This window comes from Trachinotus anak, unplaced genomic scaffold (genome assembly GCF_046630095.1).
Source record: "Trachinotus anak isolate AG129_WGS33_773 ecotype Australia unplaced genomic scaffold, CSIRO_AGI_Tana_v1 ptg000006l, whole genome shotgun sequence".
NCBI lineage: Eukaryota > Metazoa > Chordata > Actinopteri > Carangiformes > Carangidae > Trachinotus > Trachinotus anak.
In genome coordinates, this window is record NW_027273857.1 from 1,265,001 (window position 1) to 1,282,122 (window position 17,122).

At 45.1% G+C, this 17,122-nt stretch overlaps 1 protein-coding gene and 1 long non-coding RNA gene across 4 annotated transcripts in view; one reads left to right on the top strand and one right to left on the bottom strand.

Moving 5' to 3' along the window:
- The window catches only part of LOC139622412 (uncharacterized), a 24,631-nt gene extending 16,683 nt beyond the window's left edge, over nucleotides 1–7,948 (top strand). For all 3 annotated transcript variants that reach the window (XR_011691233.1, XR_011691234.1, XR_011691235.1), the window contains exons 3-4: nucleotides 7,665–7,713; nucleotides 7,809–7,948. This is a non-coding gene — a long non-coding RNA (uncharacterized lncRNA). The remainder of the gene's footprint in view (nucleotides 1–7,664; nucleotides 7,714–7,808) is intronic.
- Nucleotides 7,068–17,122, bottom strand: part of LOC139622382 (protein EFR3 homolog B-like) — a 45,792-nt gene continuing 35,737 nt past the window's right edge. Inside the window, exons 33-36 of the transcript XR_011691229.1 lie at nucleotides 12,456–12,507; nucleotides 10,488–10,568; nucleotides 8,414–8,487; nucleotides 7,068–8,003 (exon numbers count right to left, since the gene is read on the bottom strand). The gene's annotated coding sequence lies outside the window, so the exon portion shown is untranslated. The remainder of the gene's footprint in view (nucleotides 8,004–8,413; nucleotides 8,488–10,487; nucleotides 10,569–12,455; nucleotides 12,508–17,122) is intronic.

The following is a 17,122-nucleotide window of genomic DNA, read 5'->3' on the forward strand; positions in this document are numbered from 1 at the left end:
TAGGTGTGATTTTCTGAATTAGCCTCATTATTATTGTTAGTGTGTAATAGCACGACTCCTCCAAAGAAAACAGCCCTGATAAATGTGTATTATTAGGAGATGGGCAATAACTCTAACTAGCTGTGGTATATAGCTAGAATACCTAGAGTCTAAATGTATTGACTTAGCACTTGTGACTTAGGCAAGAAGTTGGTGTGTGGAATGAAAGGCAATGCAAGTATTCTGAGGTGTTTATTTAAGCAGTGACAGAACCGAGCCTGCAGAGGGTCGAATGAAAGGACAACAACTGGGACAGTGAGCTGAGGACGTCCCTCCTCACTCGTCAGCTGTTTGTAAGGCAGTGGGATGAAACGTCCCTGAACTGAAGGCTGCTGTGTGTCATGGTTACTACACACCCAATCAATCAATCAGCCTCAGAGGGAGAAACCCAACTGTAACTATAGCAGACAATAGAGGAGGCTGGTTCCAGCACCTTCACTCTTTATGTTGCTGCTTCAGAAAGTATTCAGGTGTTGGCCTTGTATAAGATAAGTCTAGTCATTCAGTGTGCTGAAGGTGGAGTCCTCTGCAAGGATAATTCAAGCAAACAGGAAGTGAGGAAGTGCCAGTTTGACTCATTGTCAGTGAAATGTAGCAACAGTAGGGTCTGGGTAGTCTGTGAAGCTGCTGCAGGTTGCTGGAGCAGCTCTGATGAGGAGGGAATATTTAACAGCTCAGTCCTTGTTGTGTTGTGTGTGGTGTGACAGTAAAAGAGTGGGAGATTCTTCTGAGCGTCCGTCCTGGGGACTTGATGTCATTGGGCTTCCCACCCCCACCCCTGCAGACCAGGAGGATGCTCGCTGTGTAAATGAGGATGTTAGAAAAGGAGCTGGGGGGTGGCACGGTAGCATAAATGCACAATTCAGCTGCAACAACCCCCACAGGCCAGAAGATACTGACTGTAAAGCAACGGTGCAGAGGCTGCAGGAGGGAGGGGCTGACCCGCAGGCCGATCATACCTCCACAGTGTCACTGAGACCGACACTGTGAATGTATAATCACAATATTAACGTGGACATATTTGAGTGCTTTTGCATGACTATAATGTGTGTTTGTGGTTGTCCTTGTTCAGTAAAATCACACAGTCTCATAGTCTATGATATGTTTCCCCTCATGTGAGAAAGTAGAGGTAATACTTTATGTTTCAAGTGCATAAAACCCAAATTATTTCAAAATGTTTTGTGGAAAGAAGAGAAAATATAGACAGTGTTCTCTTGGTAGGTTTGTAATGGAGTCCTGCCACTTACATGACATAAGTCAGAAATTGTGCAGGTTCAGCAGCTGAACATATGAAATACTGCAGTTTGACATATGTCAAGAGTTCAGTTTCCTTTTCTCAGATAACCCACTTTAGGAAGTAGTTTTGAATTTATAGACCTCTAAAAAATAGTTCACAAATACTTTGTACGTGCACATTGCCAGATGTTTCAGTATTTGGTCAGAGAGGACATAGACAAGGCTCAGGATGCAGTTTGTGTGATTTTTCTAACCAAGGACAATATCAGACTTACGCAAAGCAGTGAATCTGTGCCAGCACAGTATTTGTGGTGAGCTCTTAATGGGAGAGAGGCCTTCCCTTCAGGGATCAGTAGTGTGTTCCATGAATATCATATACATATGTATGTATATGCTGTCATCGCACAGTAACAGGAGGCAGATAAAGAGCAGAAAACAAAGAGCTCAGAGGGCTGTGAAGTAATGAGCAACCCTGGTGTGTGTGTACATCCGCTAATTATCACTTCATTTGGGTATCTGCGTGTTTGTCTCGCTAATTCCTGTGGGACCACAACTGGAGCAAACACAGCGGTGGTTGGACAGTTAGTGAATAATTGGATTAACAGGGAGAAGCAGAAAAGGTGATGGAGTTTATTCCGCTCTGTGAACCCACCTGGACTGAGACAGACACACACAGCAAAGTGGGGAAATGGTGAGCTGCAGTTACAGTAGGGATTGTAGACCTGCTGTCAGTGTTCAGCTTTGTAGTCACCACAACCAGCATCTGTCCTTAAAGACAATATTTCTGTGAATGGAGTATTATGTTGTGAAGTGTTGGTGAAACAAAGGAAGATATTTGATGAGAATGACTTAGTGTAGTAACGTATAGAAATGTCTGTCTCAGTGTGATGTGTTCTGGATCCCAGAGCAGACTGGTGACAAATGCTGCAGGGGACATTGTGCATGAGAGTCTTTAAGAGGAAGACAGTGGTGGTGACAGAGGGTCATGACTTACAGGTTGTGTGGGCTGCAGAGAGTAGAGTAGAGTAGAGTAGAGTAGAGTAGAGTAGAGTAGAGTAGAGTAGAGTAGAGTAGAGTAGAGTAGAGTAGAGTAGAGTAGAGTAGAGTAGAGTAGAGTAGAGTAGAGTAGAGTAGAGTAGAGTAGAGTAGAGTAGAGTAGAGTAGAGTAGAGTAGAGTAGAGTAGAGTAGAGTAGAGTAGAGTAGAGTAGAGTAGAGTAGAGTAGAGTAGAGTAGAGTAGAGTAGAGTAGAGTAGAGTAGAGTAGAGTAGAGTAGAGTAGAGTAGAGTAGAGTAGAGTAGAGTAGAGTAGAGTAGAGTAGAGTAGAGTAGAGTAGAGTAGAGTAGAGTAGAGTAGAGTAGAGTAGAGTAGAGTAGAGTAGAGTAGAGTAGAGTAGAGTAGAGTAGAGTAGAGTAGAGTAGAGTAGAGTAGAGTAGAGTAGAGTAGAGTAGAGTAGAGTAGAGTAGAGTAGAGTAGAGTAGAGTAGAGTAGAGTAGAGTAGAGTAGAGTAGAGTAGAGTAGAGTAGAGTAGAGTAGAGTAGAGTAGAGTAGAGTAGAGTAGAGTAGAGTAGAGTAGAGTAGAGTAGAGTAGAGTAGAGTAGAGTAGAGTAGAGTAGAGTAGAGTAGAGTAGAGTAGAGTAGAGTAGAGTAGAGTAGAGTAGAGTAGAGTAGAGTAGAGTAGAGTAGAGTAGAGTAGAGTAGAGTAGAGTAGAGTAGAGTAGAGTAGAGTAGAGTAGAGTAGAGTAGAGTAGAGTAGAGTAGAGTAGAGTAGAGTAGAGTAGAGTAGAGTAGAGTAGAGTAGAGTAGAGTAGAGTAGAGTAGAGTAGAGTAGAGTAGAGTAGAGTAGAGTAGAGTAGAGTAGAGTAGAGTAGAGTAGAGTAGAGTAGAGTAGAGTAGAGTAGAGTAGAGTAGAGTAGAGTAGAGTAGAGTAGATATACTCTATTACTCTTACTCTCTTACTCTCTTACTCTCTTACTCTCTTACTCTCTTACTCTCTTACTCTCTTACTCTCTTACTCTCTTACTCTCTTACTCTCTTACTCTCTTACTCTCTTACTCTCTTACTCTCTTACTCTCTTACTCTCTTACTCTCTTACTCTCTTACTCTCTTACTCTCTTACTCTCTTACTCTCTTACTCTCTTACTCTCTTACTCTCTTACTCTCTTACTCTCTTACTCTCTTACTCTCTTACTCTCTTACTCTCTTACTCTCTTACTCTCTTACTCTCTTACTCTCTTACTCTCTTACTCTCTTACTCTCTTACTCTCTTACTCTCTTACTCTCTTACTCTCTTACTCTCTTACTCTCTTACTCTCTTACTCTCTTACTCTCTTACTCTCTTACTCTCTTACTCTCTTACTCTCTTACTCTCTTACTCTCTTACTCTCTTACTCTCTTACTCTCTTACTCTCTTACTCTCTTACTCTCTTACTCTCTTACTCTCTTACTCTCTTACTCTCTTACTCTCTTACTCTCTTACTCTCTTACTCTCTTACTCTCTTACTCTCTTACTCTCTTACTCTCTTACTCTCTTACTCTCTTACTCTCTTACTCTCTTACTCTCTTACTCTCTTACTCTCTTACTCTCTTACTCTCTTACTCTCTTACTCTCTTACTCTCTTACTCTCTTACTCTCTTACTCTCTTACTCTCTTACTCTCTTACTCTCTTACTCTCTTACTCTCTTACTCTCTTACTCTCTTACTCTCTTACTCTCTTACTCTCTTACTCTCTTACTCTCTTACTCTCTTACTCTCTTACTCTCTTACTCTCTTACTCTCTTACTCTCTTACTCTCTTACTCTCTTACTCTCTTACTCTCTTACTCTCTTACTCTCTTACTCTCTTACTCTCTTACTCTCTTACTCTCTTACTCTCTTACTCTCTTACTCTCTTACTCTCTTACTCTCTTACTCTCTTACTCTCTTACTCTCTTACTCTCTTACTCTCTTACTCTCTTACTCTCTTACTCTCTTACTCTCTTACTCTCTTACTCTCTTACTCTCTTACTCTCTTACTCTCTTACTCTCTTACTCTCTTACTCTCTTACTCTCTTACTCTCTTACTCTCTTACTCTCTTACTCTCTTACTCTCTTACTCTCTTACTCTCTTACTCTCTTACTCTCTTACTCTCTTACTCTCTTACTCTCTTACTCTCTTACTCTCTTACTCTCTTACTCTCTTACTCTCTTACTCTCTTACTCTCTTACTCTCTTACTCTCTTACTCTCTTACTCTCTTACTCTCTTACTCTCTTACTCTCTTACTCTCTTACTCTCTTACTCTCTTACTCTCTTACTCTCTTACTCTCTTACTCTCTTACTCTCTTACTCTCTTACTCTCTTACTCTCTTACTCTCTTACTCTCTTACTCTCTTACTCTCTTACTCTCTTACTCTCTTACTCTCTTACTCTCTTACTCTCTTACTCTCTTACTCTCTTACTCTCTTACTCTCTTACTCTCTTACTCTCTTACTCTCTTACTCTCTTACTCTCTTACTCTCTTACTCTCTTACTCTCTTACTCTCTTACTCTCTTACTCTCTTACTCTCTTACTCTCTTACTCTCTGACCTGCTTCTCCCTGACCTGCCTCGCCCTACTCTGCCTCTCCCTGTCTTGTCTCGCCCTACTCTGCCTCGCCCTGACCTGCCCTGCCTTTTCCTGACCTGTCTCGCCCTACTCTGCCTCGCCCTGACCTGTCTCACCCTACTCTGCCTCGCCCTGACCTGTCTCGCCCTACTCTGCCTCGCCCTGACCTGTCCTGCCTTTTCCTGACCTGTCTCGCCCTACTCTGCCTCGCCCTGACCTGCCCTGCCTTTTCCTGACCTGTCTCGCCCTGACCTGTCTCGCCCTACTCTGCCTCGCCCTGTCTTGTCTCGCCCTACTCTGCCTCGCCCTGACCTGCCCTGCCTTTTCCTGACCTGTCTCGCCCTACTCTGCCTCGCCCTGACCTGCCCTGCCTTTTCCTGACCTGTCTCGCCCTGACCTGCCTCGCCCTACTCTGCCTCTCCCTGTCTTGTCTCGCCCTGACCTGTCTCGCCCTACTCTGCCTCGTCCTGCCTCTCCCTGACCTGCCCTGCTCTGCCTCGCCCTACTCTGCCTCTCCCTGTCTTGTCTCGCCCTGACCTGTCTCGCCCTACTCTGCCTCGTCCTGCCTCTCCCTGACCTGCCCTGACCTGACCTGCTCTGCCTCGCCCTACTCTGCCTCGCCCTGACCTGTCCTGTCTCTACCTGTCCTGTCTCACCCTGACCTTACCTGACCTGCCTCGCCCTACTCTGCCTCGTCCTGTCTTTCCCTGCCTTGCCCTGTCCTGCCTTTCCCTGACCTGCCTTGTCCTGTCCTGTCTCTCCCTGACCTGACCTGTCTTACCCTACTCTGCCTTTTCCTGACCTGCCTTGACCTGTCCTGTCTTACCCTGACCTGTCCTGTCTTACCCTACTCTGCCTTTTCCTGACCTGCCTTGACCTGTCCTGCCTTTCCCTGACCTGCCTTGTCCTGTCCTGTCTCTCCCTGACCTGTCCTGTCTCACCCTGACCTGTCCTGTCTTACCCTACTCTGCCTTTTCCTGACCTGCCTTGACCTGACCTGCCCTGTCCTGTCCTGTCTCTACCTGACCTGCCCTGTCCTGTCTCACCCTGACCTTACCTGACCTGCCTCGCCCTACTTTGCCTCGTCCTGCTCTGCCTTTTCCTGACCTGCCTCTACCTGACCTGCCCTGTCCTGTCTCACCCTGACCTTACCTGACCTGCCTCGCCCTACTTTGCCTCGTCCTGCTCTGCCTTTTCCTGACCTGCCTCTACCTGACCTGCCCTGTCCTGTCTCACCCTGACCTTACCTGACCTGCCTCGCCCTACTTTGCCTCGTCCTGCTCTGCCTCGTCCTGTCTTTCCCTGCCTTGCCCTGTCTCTCCCTGACCTGACCTGTCCTGTCTTTCCCTGACCTGACCTGTCTTACCCTACTCTGCCTTTTCCTGACCTGCCTTGACCTGACCTGACCTGCCCTGTCCTGTCTTACCCTGACCTGACCTGTCCTGCCTTACCCTACTCTACCTTGCCCTGACCTGTCCTGCCTTACCCTTCCCTATCTACCCCAACCCCCCCATGATCTTTCAGGTACTGGCAATGGCATGGATTTGAACCAGCCATCCCTTGACTGGCAAACTCCATTGTCACACACAAACCCACTGTGCCACCGAGCACCCTTCATGCTGACACCTGGTCTCTGAGCACTTTTGACCTTATATTTTCAGTTTCACACTTCTAAATTCAACAAACCTGTCAAGATTCAAACCCATGACCTCAAAACTAGAAGCCGTTCATCTAACAGCCTGAGCTATTTGGTCAGACACTTCACATGTGCTTCTTGCCACCTTTGACTCTTACCTTTAGGTGCTGAAATTTAAAATTGACTGAACCTCGTAGGCATCGAACCCACAACCACAAGATCACAAGCCGCTCGTCTAACAGCCTCAGCTACTTAGTCAGACACTTCACATGTGCTTCTTGCCACCTTTGACTCTTACCTTTAGGTGCTGAAATTTAAAATTGACTGAACCTTGTAGGCATCGAACCCACAACCACAAGATTACAAGCCGCTCGTCTAACAGCCTCAGCTATTTGGTCAAACACTTGATTCCTGTTTGACTTTACTTGTTGAACTTCCAAATTCAGACAAAGGCTGCTATACACAGTATCCATACTGCAAGAAGCCAGCTAAGGTGATCTAAACACCTGATGTGGAAGAATATCAGGTATACAGCTTCCTGTCATCTACACAAACACATACAGAAACAGTGGAAAACATCTGACATTTTTTACTTAACTACTTAAACATCAAGGAAATGACTCATCAATTACAACTGCTAATTAATTCTCTGTCATTCTATTAATTGTTTATGTTCAAAGCTGGTATCAGTTACAAAAACAAAGGCATGTCCTGCCAATATCACTACAAATGTTCAGAACTAATGATCGGGATTGGAACAACACATGAAATCTCTGATCTGTAGGAAAATGTATTCTGTGTTGGCCTGGAGGTTTTACCAGCTCATCTGCAGAGTCTGGGACTGACTGAGTCAGCTGCAGGGACAGAGCGTCGTCTGGTGGCTGCAGAGACAAACTGCAACGAGTTGAAGCTTTGGTGGTTCCCTAAATTAGACCAGTTACAATTAGCTTAGGTACAAAGCAACCTTGCATCTATCTCAATGGCTCACATCACAGATGAGCCAATCAGAACTCACTCTTTACTTTTTCATTCCATTATAGAAACAGCTGAGTTGTGCCTGATATAAACAATTAATCTGGCAACTGGACTTTAGAAAATGGTTTGTAGTCATCATCCCTTGTTGTTTCTGGTGCTTGATCCTGATGTTTGTTCTCTGATGTTCCTCCACAGGACTCAAACTTCAAATAATCCAGGCTGCAGAGACAAGATGGACATCAAGGTAAGTATGTGATCATTCTGTCTGTCAGAAGCGTTACCTCATGTAGTTTAAACAGGTCTGAAATGCTGATGACTTCTCATTTTATTCCACCTCAGGTCCACACCTTCACCTGACACCATCCTTCTCCAAGTCCTGTAGCAACAAAACACAGCAGGAAGTAGAAAACACCAAAACTGATTCCTACAGTGAAGCTTCCTCACTCACTTTTACAGCAGATAGTTTCCTGCTTTTCCCTCCAGTCATCTCACAATCCAGTGGTTTCTGCAGCGTCTGCCGACGTCTTCATTTACCTCAAAACACATAACATTCATTTCAATCAGACTCTGACAATATACATGTTGAGTTTTACACTATCCCATGAAGTATAATAAGAACTGTTCACTGGACCTTCACAAAAATAGACAGAACTGAAAATTGTGTACACTTAAACTGGGGGAAATTAAATAAATACATCAATAAATACTGTATTTTATTCTAATGTTTACATTCATAACCTTTGCCCTTTGAACTGTTTTATGAATGGAATTATTATATTAATGATGGCTGAGGTCTGAACTTTTTAACAGATGACTACATTATTCAATGAAGATTCATGACACAACAACAACACAAATTGATGTTTGTGGTTTAGAAAGGCCAATTAAACATAGGAGTTCACAAACAATTCTGATCGTGGCGTTGTTCCATGACATGAACTCACTTTCTGCTCCTGGTTGGTTGAAGTGGTCCAGGATCATGATCTTCTGTCCTCAGACCAGTTCTTCATTCATTGACCTGCACTTAGAAAAACATTTAGGTCACTGTTGTATGAATGTATGAAAAGCATCACATCCTCACATTAAGAAGCTGAGACCAGAAAATAAAATAACTGAAATTTCTGCTTAACAATTACCTAAAAAGATTAAAGTTGACTAATCACTGCATCTCTACATTTTTACCCAATAATATATATTATTCTAAACTGGGTTGTTCTGCACACTGAGTACTTTTTTGGATCTGGGATCAATTGTCAGTTACAGCTACAACTTTGCATTAACAGCTCTAGCACTTACCTTCTCAATGTTCAGCTAATGTTTCCCTTCTCCTGCTCATACTCAGTGTAGCACACACACTGAGGACTCTCCTCTGTTATATCAACACTTCTAAGGTCAACCAATTATTCTGTCCAGGCCATTTTACAGGATCTTTGTGAAATAAGCAAGAATTCAGCTCTTTTCACAGCTTCTTTGTTTTATTCTGAGACAAACCAAAGTCACGAAGGCCTGACTGATTAACTGTGATTTTAGACTTTACATATTTCTTCCTGACATCTCTTTAGGAGCCCTTTTGGGTTTCTTATTCTTACAACCTATTAAAACATTTTTATTATTTCTGCAAATACATAAATAAACCCTGTATTCTATGAGGGACCAAAAATGACAGAAGCATAAATAAATACATACATACATGGTAATGGAAAAATGCTATTTCTGAATTTCTACATTCATGTCTTTTTGTATTTCACTATGCGATACACAGGAGCTTTGTCTTTCCAGTGTTGTCAACTTAGCAACTTTGACACCAGACTTAGCAACATTTCAGATTCTTTAAAGAAGCATCAGAATGGAGCCTTGTAAGAGGCACCTCTCTCTGGTCTGCTGTGCTGGGTCAGAGGCTGTGACGCTACTTGTAACAGGTGTGAAAGGTCAATAACTCTGTCAGTCACTAAGCTGACAACACTAGAAAAACAAGGCTCCTATCTGACTTTAGCCTGAGGTAGCCCACTTAATTAACATACAGACACTGAAATACATTAAATGAATGTAGAAATAAATGCACAAATAAATAAATACATGAATAAATATAGGTAATTATATTGATAGAAATTGGGAAACTGTGAGTCAAAGACAAACAAAGAGGAGAGAGGCCAGCTCGTCATAGGCAGCAGAAGAAAAGGAAAGGCAGGAGAGAGGTTAGAGTAGAGACTTTGAATGTAGGAACAATGACTGGTAAAAGGAGAGAACTGGCAGATATGATGGAGAGAAGGAAGGTGGATGTTTTATATGTTCAAGAGACCAGATGGAAGGGAAGCAAGGCCGGGAGCATCAGAGGTGGATTGAAACTGTTCTACCACAGTGAAGATGGGAAGAGAGATGGAGTAGGGGTAATCGTGAAGGAAGAGTTTGTGAAGACTGTTCTGGACGTGAGGACAGTGTGAGACAGGATCATGAGTTTGAAGCTACAAATTGAGGCTGTGATGCTGTGGAGAGAGTGGTGATTGGTGCAAACCTGAATAGGCATGCTGGGGAGGAGAACAGAGTGCATGAGGAGGTGCTGGGTAGGTATGGGGTCAAAGAGGATGGAAATGGCCATGATGAACACAGAGTGACCTGTAAGAGTGCAGGAAGGTGCACACAGGTAACTATATACAGGAAATGCAATCTGAGAGAGATGGGAGATTGTAAGGTGGTGCCAGGGGAGACGGTAGCAAGGCAGCATCACTTGGTAACCTGTCAGATAACATGAGAAACAAAGAAGAGGAAGCGAGTGAAGACAGAGCTAAGGATTAAATGGTGGAAACTGGTGACGGAGGAGTGTTGCAGAGAGTTCAGGGAAGAGTTGAGACGGGCTCTGGGGGTGGTGAAGAGTTACCAGAGGACTGGGAGAGTAAAGCTAAGGCAGAGAGAGAAACTGGTAAAATGGTGGTGGAATGAGGAAGTTCAGGTAAACATTCAAAGGAAGAAGTTATCAAAGGAAAAGTGAGAGGAGAGTGTGAGGCTAAGAACATGGCATACCTGTGGAGGTATGGAGATGTCTCAGACAGAGGGCAGTGGACTTTTTCACCAGACTGTTGAACACAATCCTGGAGAGTGAGCCTGAGGAAAGGAGACTGAGTGTACAGTAACTGCAGAGGTCACGTTGATCAGCCACACCATGAAGACACAGGAAAGAGTTGCTGAAGCCAGACTACAGAGAGAGGTTTCAATCAGCGAGCAGCAGCTCGGCTTCATGCCAACAAACAGTCAGGAGGAAGTATGTGAGGGTGGTGCAGGACATGTATGAGGACAGTGAGACAGTGGCGAGGCGTGCGGTCGGAGCAACAGATGGGGTCACACCAGGGATCAGCTCTGAACCCCTTCCTGTTTGCAGTGGTGATGGACAGGTAGAGGTCAGGCAGGAGGCTCCGTGGACCATGATGTTTGCAGACGACATTGTGATCTGGAGGGAGAGTCGGGAGCAGGTGGAAGAGAACCTGGACAGGTGGAGGGTGGAAGCACAGAAGTAAAGAGGAATCAAACGCAGTAGAAGCAAGACTGAAAACGTGTGTGAGTGAGAGCGAGGCAGGTGGAAAGGTGAAGATGGAAGGAGACGTAGTGAAGGTGGATGAGTTCAAGTACCTGGGGTCAACCATCCAAGGGAGCGAACAGTGCAGAAAAGAGGTGAAGAAGAGGGTGGGGGCAGGGTGGAGGTGAGTGTCAGGGGTGGTGTGTGACAGAAGGACAGCAGCGACAGTGAAGGTTTACGAGACAGTAGTGAGACCTGCTTTGATGAAGGGTTTGGAGACAGTGGTACTGACTAAAAATCAAGAGGCTGAGGTCAGAGAAAAAGAAGAAGAACCCAGAGAACATCCATGGACGTAGTGAAAGAGGAAATGAAGATGGTTGGTGTAACAGTAGAGGAGGCAAGAGACAGGGAGAGATGGAGGCAGATGATCCACTCTGGCAACCCCTGATGGGAGCAGAAGAAGAGGAAGAAGAAATGCATAAATAAATACATGTACAAATACAAAAACAGCATTTTATTTTTCATTTTGGATTTATTTATACATTTCATTGTATATTTATGTCACTCTTAGTCCCTCATAGTATTCAGCTCCATTTACAAAGGTCAAACAGTTTCAATCAGCTGGTTTTATGCTTAGGACATTCTAAGTAAATAAGTGTGAAAGTTTTATACTGCTAAGATATTTTACAAGCAACTGACTTGCAAATGACACCCCAGACTCTTTCTGCAGGATCTTCTTTGTTTTACCTGCTTTAGTTTGGTTTGACATTGACTTGTACTACACAGACAGAACATTTAGCATTATCTGTTTCAAGTCACTTTGATTTAAACAGCTCCAGATCATAACAGAAGTTATCTCAGGTACTATAGTCTTGATATTATTATTCATGGAGACCCAGCATTTATGTGTCAATATAGATTGGTTAGGAGAGAAAGATTAGTTGATTAATCAATAAGTCCACAGACAGAAATTTGGGAATAATTCCTGATTCTAGCTTCTCAAATGTGAGAATTCAACTGTTGTCTTCTGAACACGTCACCTTGGGCTCTGGGAAACAGAACAGACATTTTTCACTGTTTTTTTTTTTTAAATATAACTATTAATAAACAAAAAAATGTTAAATTGATCTGTAGTGGTAGCCCTGATGGAGAGCATTGCACCATCTTTCAAACACACTGTAGTAAAACTCATTTCTTACATTAAATACTGAACTATTTGACCACTTTGCCCTGGAATGAATTTTACTTGGCTCTGCCTGCAGGGGTTTCTGACTGAGGTCCAATAGGAGGGATTCATGCACTAACACACGACCAGTACAGCAACCAAAACAAGGACCAGAAAAACTCAGGTAACAACACACACAGAGGGGGTGTGGCTTCATTCTCTGCTTCGGACACCATGATATTATTGTTTTAAATCTCATTTACAGAACCTTTAACCAGGTAAATCTGGCGTACTGAGCCTTGACGACACATACCTCTTTAGTCCGTGACGTCTGAGGGCTGGTGTTTCCGTCCAGGCAGCAGCAGCTGAACAACACCACCATGAAAACACAAGAAAAACACTTAAAAACTCAGAACCAAATACTGCAAAATACAAACTTCTCACCACCAAAGGTTTTAATTTAACGCCTTTGTAACAATCATACCAACCAGAAACTATGAAACTACGATGGAAAACCAGCAGTGAGGATGTGGCCTCAGCAGCAGTTTCTCTTTACTTTCTTGGTTCATACAACAAATATAACGAAACGTTTCAATGATGGAAACCCAGGAGGACATGACCTAAAATTTCTATTTTATTTTGTTTGGTTTTCATGGTCACAGTATTGTATCATGGATTAAAGGGGATATTCTACTCAAAACATGAACTCTTTTCACTCTACTGGCCATGTAAGAGAGCATATCTATCTCAATCATATGAAAATACAAGTGTTATTGGCTCAAAATATGAATGAAAAAGAGGTCAAGTCCTACATGTGTTTTGGAGGAAGTAGCTGCCACATATTGTAATGTGTTTCATGTTTAGAGTAACAGCCATGATGGTGTTTTGAACTGTTTCACTGCACAGCCTGATGATGAGCAATAAAGAACATTTTGTTATTGTCTGTCATTTTTTCACCTCTGAAATGAAGGTGCCTCAGTGTTTATGATCGACATACCACAAATACACCAGCCATTATATATCACTTTAAGTCATTAGAAAACAGAAACTAAACCTAACCTTTAACATCTAAGCCCACATCAAGGAAGTTACTCAGAACGACTCCTGAACACACAAGGAGCCAAATCCTGATCTCTGGGTCAAAGTTCAAAAAACATTGAGTCTAAACACAGTTGAATATTGAACCACTGCTCTGACACACTCACAGAAACTGCAAATTGCAATTGTCTAACGAGAAAAATACAACTTCAAGTTGTATAATTTACCATACAAATAAAATAACGTGTCAGGACATTATTTCATGCAGCTGCTGAAGACTCAGAAAACTGCACTTCTAACATGAACCATCTTAACTCAGCACTGAGCTTAATTAAGTCAAATGAGCCTATTGCCTCTATGTAGCCTGTGTGTGTGTGTGTGTGTGTGTGTGTGTGTGTGTGTGTGTGTGTGTGTACAGTTATATTATGGAAGAACATGAGACAGGCTGCTGTGATGACACCAGTATACAACCCAGTCCTATTGCAACAGACACCAAGACAAACAGGTGAGAATGGGTGAATTCATTCAAATAAAAATGATGATTATAAAACTTTGACTTGACTCAATAAAAACAGGAGAAGAGCTCCATCACAACAGTCCCACTTTTACAAGTGAAGAACGTCTCCTACAGTTACAGTAGTTATATTTAAGTTCTGTATATTTCCCTTTTCTGCTTCTTTATTCTTCTACTCCACCATGATTCAGTAACAAATACTGCACCTTTTACTACACTACATTTACCTGATAAATTTGCATTCTCAGATTAAAGATAATAATCATTTATTGGTCCCCAAGTGGGGAAATTTACAGTATTACAGTATCAGTGTAAAAAAACAAAACAAAAAAAACAACTGAAAATGTCAAATCAAATACTTAGAACAGATAAATAATACTTTTAAAGCTTAAATTCAATCTTTTAAATCTTAATTTTAATTACATTAATCTCTCCTCATACATTTTAATCTAATCTCAAAGCTCAAACACAGGCACAGAGTTCAACTCGAGCTTTCAAACCTTTAACACATAACTGCACATGATCAAAGACCAAGTCACCACAAACAAATGACTAATACACCACAGACGGGTAAACACAGGATCAACATGGGGTAACTGAACGGGTCCAAGAGCTCAGGGGTCCCTGGTCTGCAACTACAATATATCCCAGAAAGACACAAAAAACTGACCCTGCAGAGTTGCAAACCGACAAGGAAGAGACACAAAACAACCACAAAGAGACAAATCAGCCATAAAGACACCAGGAAGAGACGTTACACGATAAAGAGACCAAAGAGGGAAAAAGGACACCCAACATACAGCTGTTACTAACTTATTTTCTCATGCTGATACACAAGTGCAGGTGTCTAACTTATTTTCTCATGCTGATACACAAGTGCAGGTGTCTAATACTAACCCTGTACAGACCTTTTGTGACTGCTGTTGTTTAACATGGCTCAGGTTAAACCACTGAATCTTTCTTTTTTATCTAATTTGATTATGAGTCAGAAAAGGAGTAAATAATTCCTTAAAAACAAACTAAAACTGCAGCCAACAGTAACTTAAAAACAAGATAAATCTAGGCATAAATAACTCCTATATTAAATAAATAAATAAATAAATAAATACATAAATAAATAGTGTTTGCAGAACTGATATTCAGTCTATGGTCGGGGTGGGGTTGGTCCAGTTTCTTCCCTCAGCTCATAGGAACTTTTCTGTTCTTTTCTGTGACGCGTCTATAAAAACTTGACTTGACAGCGGGAACTCCAGGCCCCCCCCCCCCGGCTCCTCCAGGCTCCTCCAGGCCCCCCCGGCTCCTCCAGGCCCCCCCCCAGCTCACCCGGCTCCTCTGGCTCCTCCAGGCCCCCCTGGCTCCTCCAGCCCCCCCCCCCCCAGCTCCTCCAGGCCCCCCCCGGCTCCTCTCCCCCAGCTCTTCCAGGGCCCCCCCCGGCTCCTCTCCCCCGGCTCCTCCAGGCCCCCCCCACGGCTCCTCCAGGGCCCCCCCCGGCTCCTCTCCCCCGGCTCCTCCAGGCCCCCCCCACGGCTCCTCCAGGGCCCCCCCCGGCTCCTCCCCCCCGGCTCCTCCAGGCCCCCCCCGGCTCCTCTCCCCCGGCTCCTCCAGGCCCCCCCCCCCCCCCCCCGGCTCCTCCAGGCCCCCACCCACGGCTCCTCCAGGGCCCCCCCGGCTCCTCTCCCCCGGGCTCCTCCAGGGACTTTTTCACAGACCCTCCAGACTGGGAACGGCTGACGTCACACTATTAACCGGAAATCAATTCTTCTTCGCTGCTCTATAACATGCTGTATGATAAGACCTTCTACTTATTGCATCTCAGATCTTATTACGACGTCTTATAACACATCCGGGATCTATAGTCGTCTCTGTTGCCGGAGGCTGCACAACGTCACTTCCTGTGCAGGTCCTGTTTGAGAGCGGCGAAGAAGAGCTGGTTTCCGGTCACCAGAGTAACAATAAGTGACAGCATGGCTCACACAGACGCGACAGCCTCCAGCTGTGTCACACGTTCAAAACCACTTTAATTACGAGACACAAACGATTGTTAATCATCACAAAGAGACGCAACACGTCAGCACAGTCACAAGCACGAACACACGCGGTAAAAGCGGCTGAGCAGAAACCCCAGCTGCAGCTCATGCTAATGCTAATGCTAAGTGAGCTCGTCAGCCTTACCTGCACCGCAGGTGTGTCCAGTTGTTTCACTCCTACTCGACGAAAGCAGCTTTATCTCATGTTAATATACAAACTTCCCGAGGAGTTTCGTTATTCACGGTGCCAGCAAACCGAAGCCACCGCCGACATGTTGAGTTTACTCCGTATTTTCATTTCGTCTTCTGCATCTGTTTCCCTTCTGCAGCTCGCGGCTCAGGCGGACAAAGAGCTGATTGGTCGGCTGGTTCTGGTTAATGACCACAACCTGAGGACCGTGGTGACTGACATAGCCACTGGAGAGCAGGGGTCAGGGGTCAGGGGTCAGTGTCTGTGGCTCCCTGTGGCTTCAGCATCCTGTGTGAAACATGGATGTCACTGTTGGTGTCAGCGTGATTGACAGCTGTCATGTGGACAATACTACACTTCTTATCATGGTGATCGACTTCAGGAGAGAGAGGAGGTGGGGGGGGGGTGTGGAGGAGGAGGTGGAGGAGGGGGAGGATGTGGAGGAGGAGGAGGGGGAGGAGGTGGAGGAGGATGTGGAGGATGTGGAGGAGGAGGTGGAGGATGGGGAGGAGGAGGGGGAGGATGGGGAGGAGGAGGGGGAGGAGGAGGAGGAGGAGGGGGAGGAGGATGTGGAGGAGGAGGAGGAGGGGGAGGAGGAGCTGGAGGAGGAGGTGGAGGAGGAGGGGGAGGATGTGGAGGAGGAGGAGGAGGTGGAGGAGGAGGTGGAGGAGGTGGAGGAGGAGGTGGAGGAGGAGGAGGTGGAGGAGGAGGTGGAGGATGGGGAGGAGGAGGGGGAGGAGGAGGTGGAGGAGGATGTGGAGGAGGAGGAGGAGGTGGAGGATGGGGAGGAGGAGGAGGAGGAGGAGGATGGGGAGGAGGAGGTGGAGGAGGGGGAGGATGTGGAGGAGGAGGAGGGGGAGGAGGTGGAGGAGGATGTGGAGGAGGAGGAGGAGGTGGAGGATGGGGAGGAGGAGGGGGAGGAGGATGTGGAGGAGGTGGAGGAGGATGTGGAGGAGGAGGAGGAGGGGGAGGAGGAGCTGGAGGAGGAGGTGGAGGAGGAGGGGGAGGATGTGGAGGAGGAGGAGGAGGTGGAGGAGGAGGAGGTGGAGGAGGTGGAGGAGGAGGTGGAGGATGGGGAGGAGGAGGGGGAGGAGGAGGTGGAGGAGGATGTGGAGGAGGAGGAGGAGGTGGAGGATGGGGAGGAGGAGGGGGAAGAGGATGTGGAGGTGGAGGAGGGGGAGGAGGGTGAGGAGGATGTGGAGGTGGAGGAG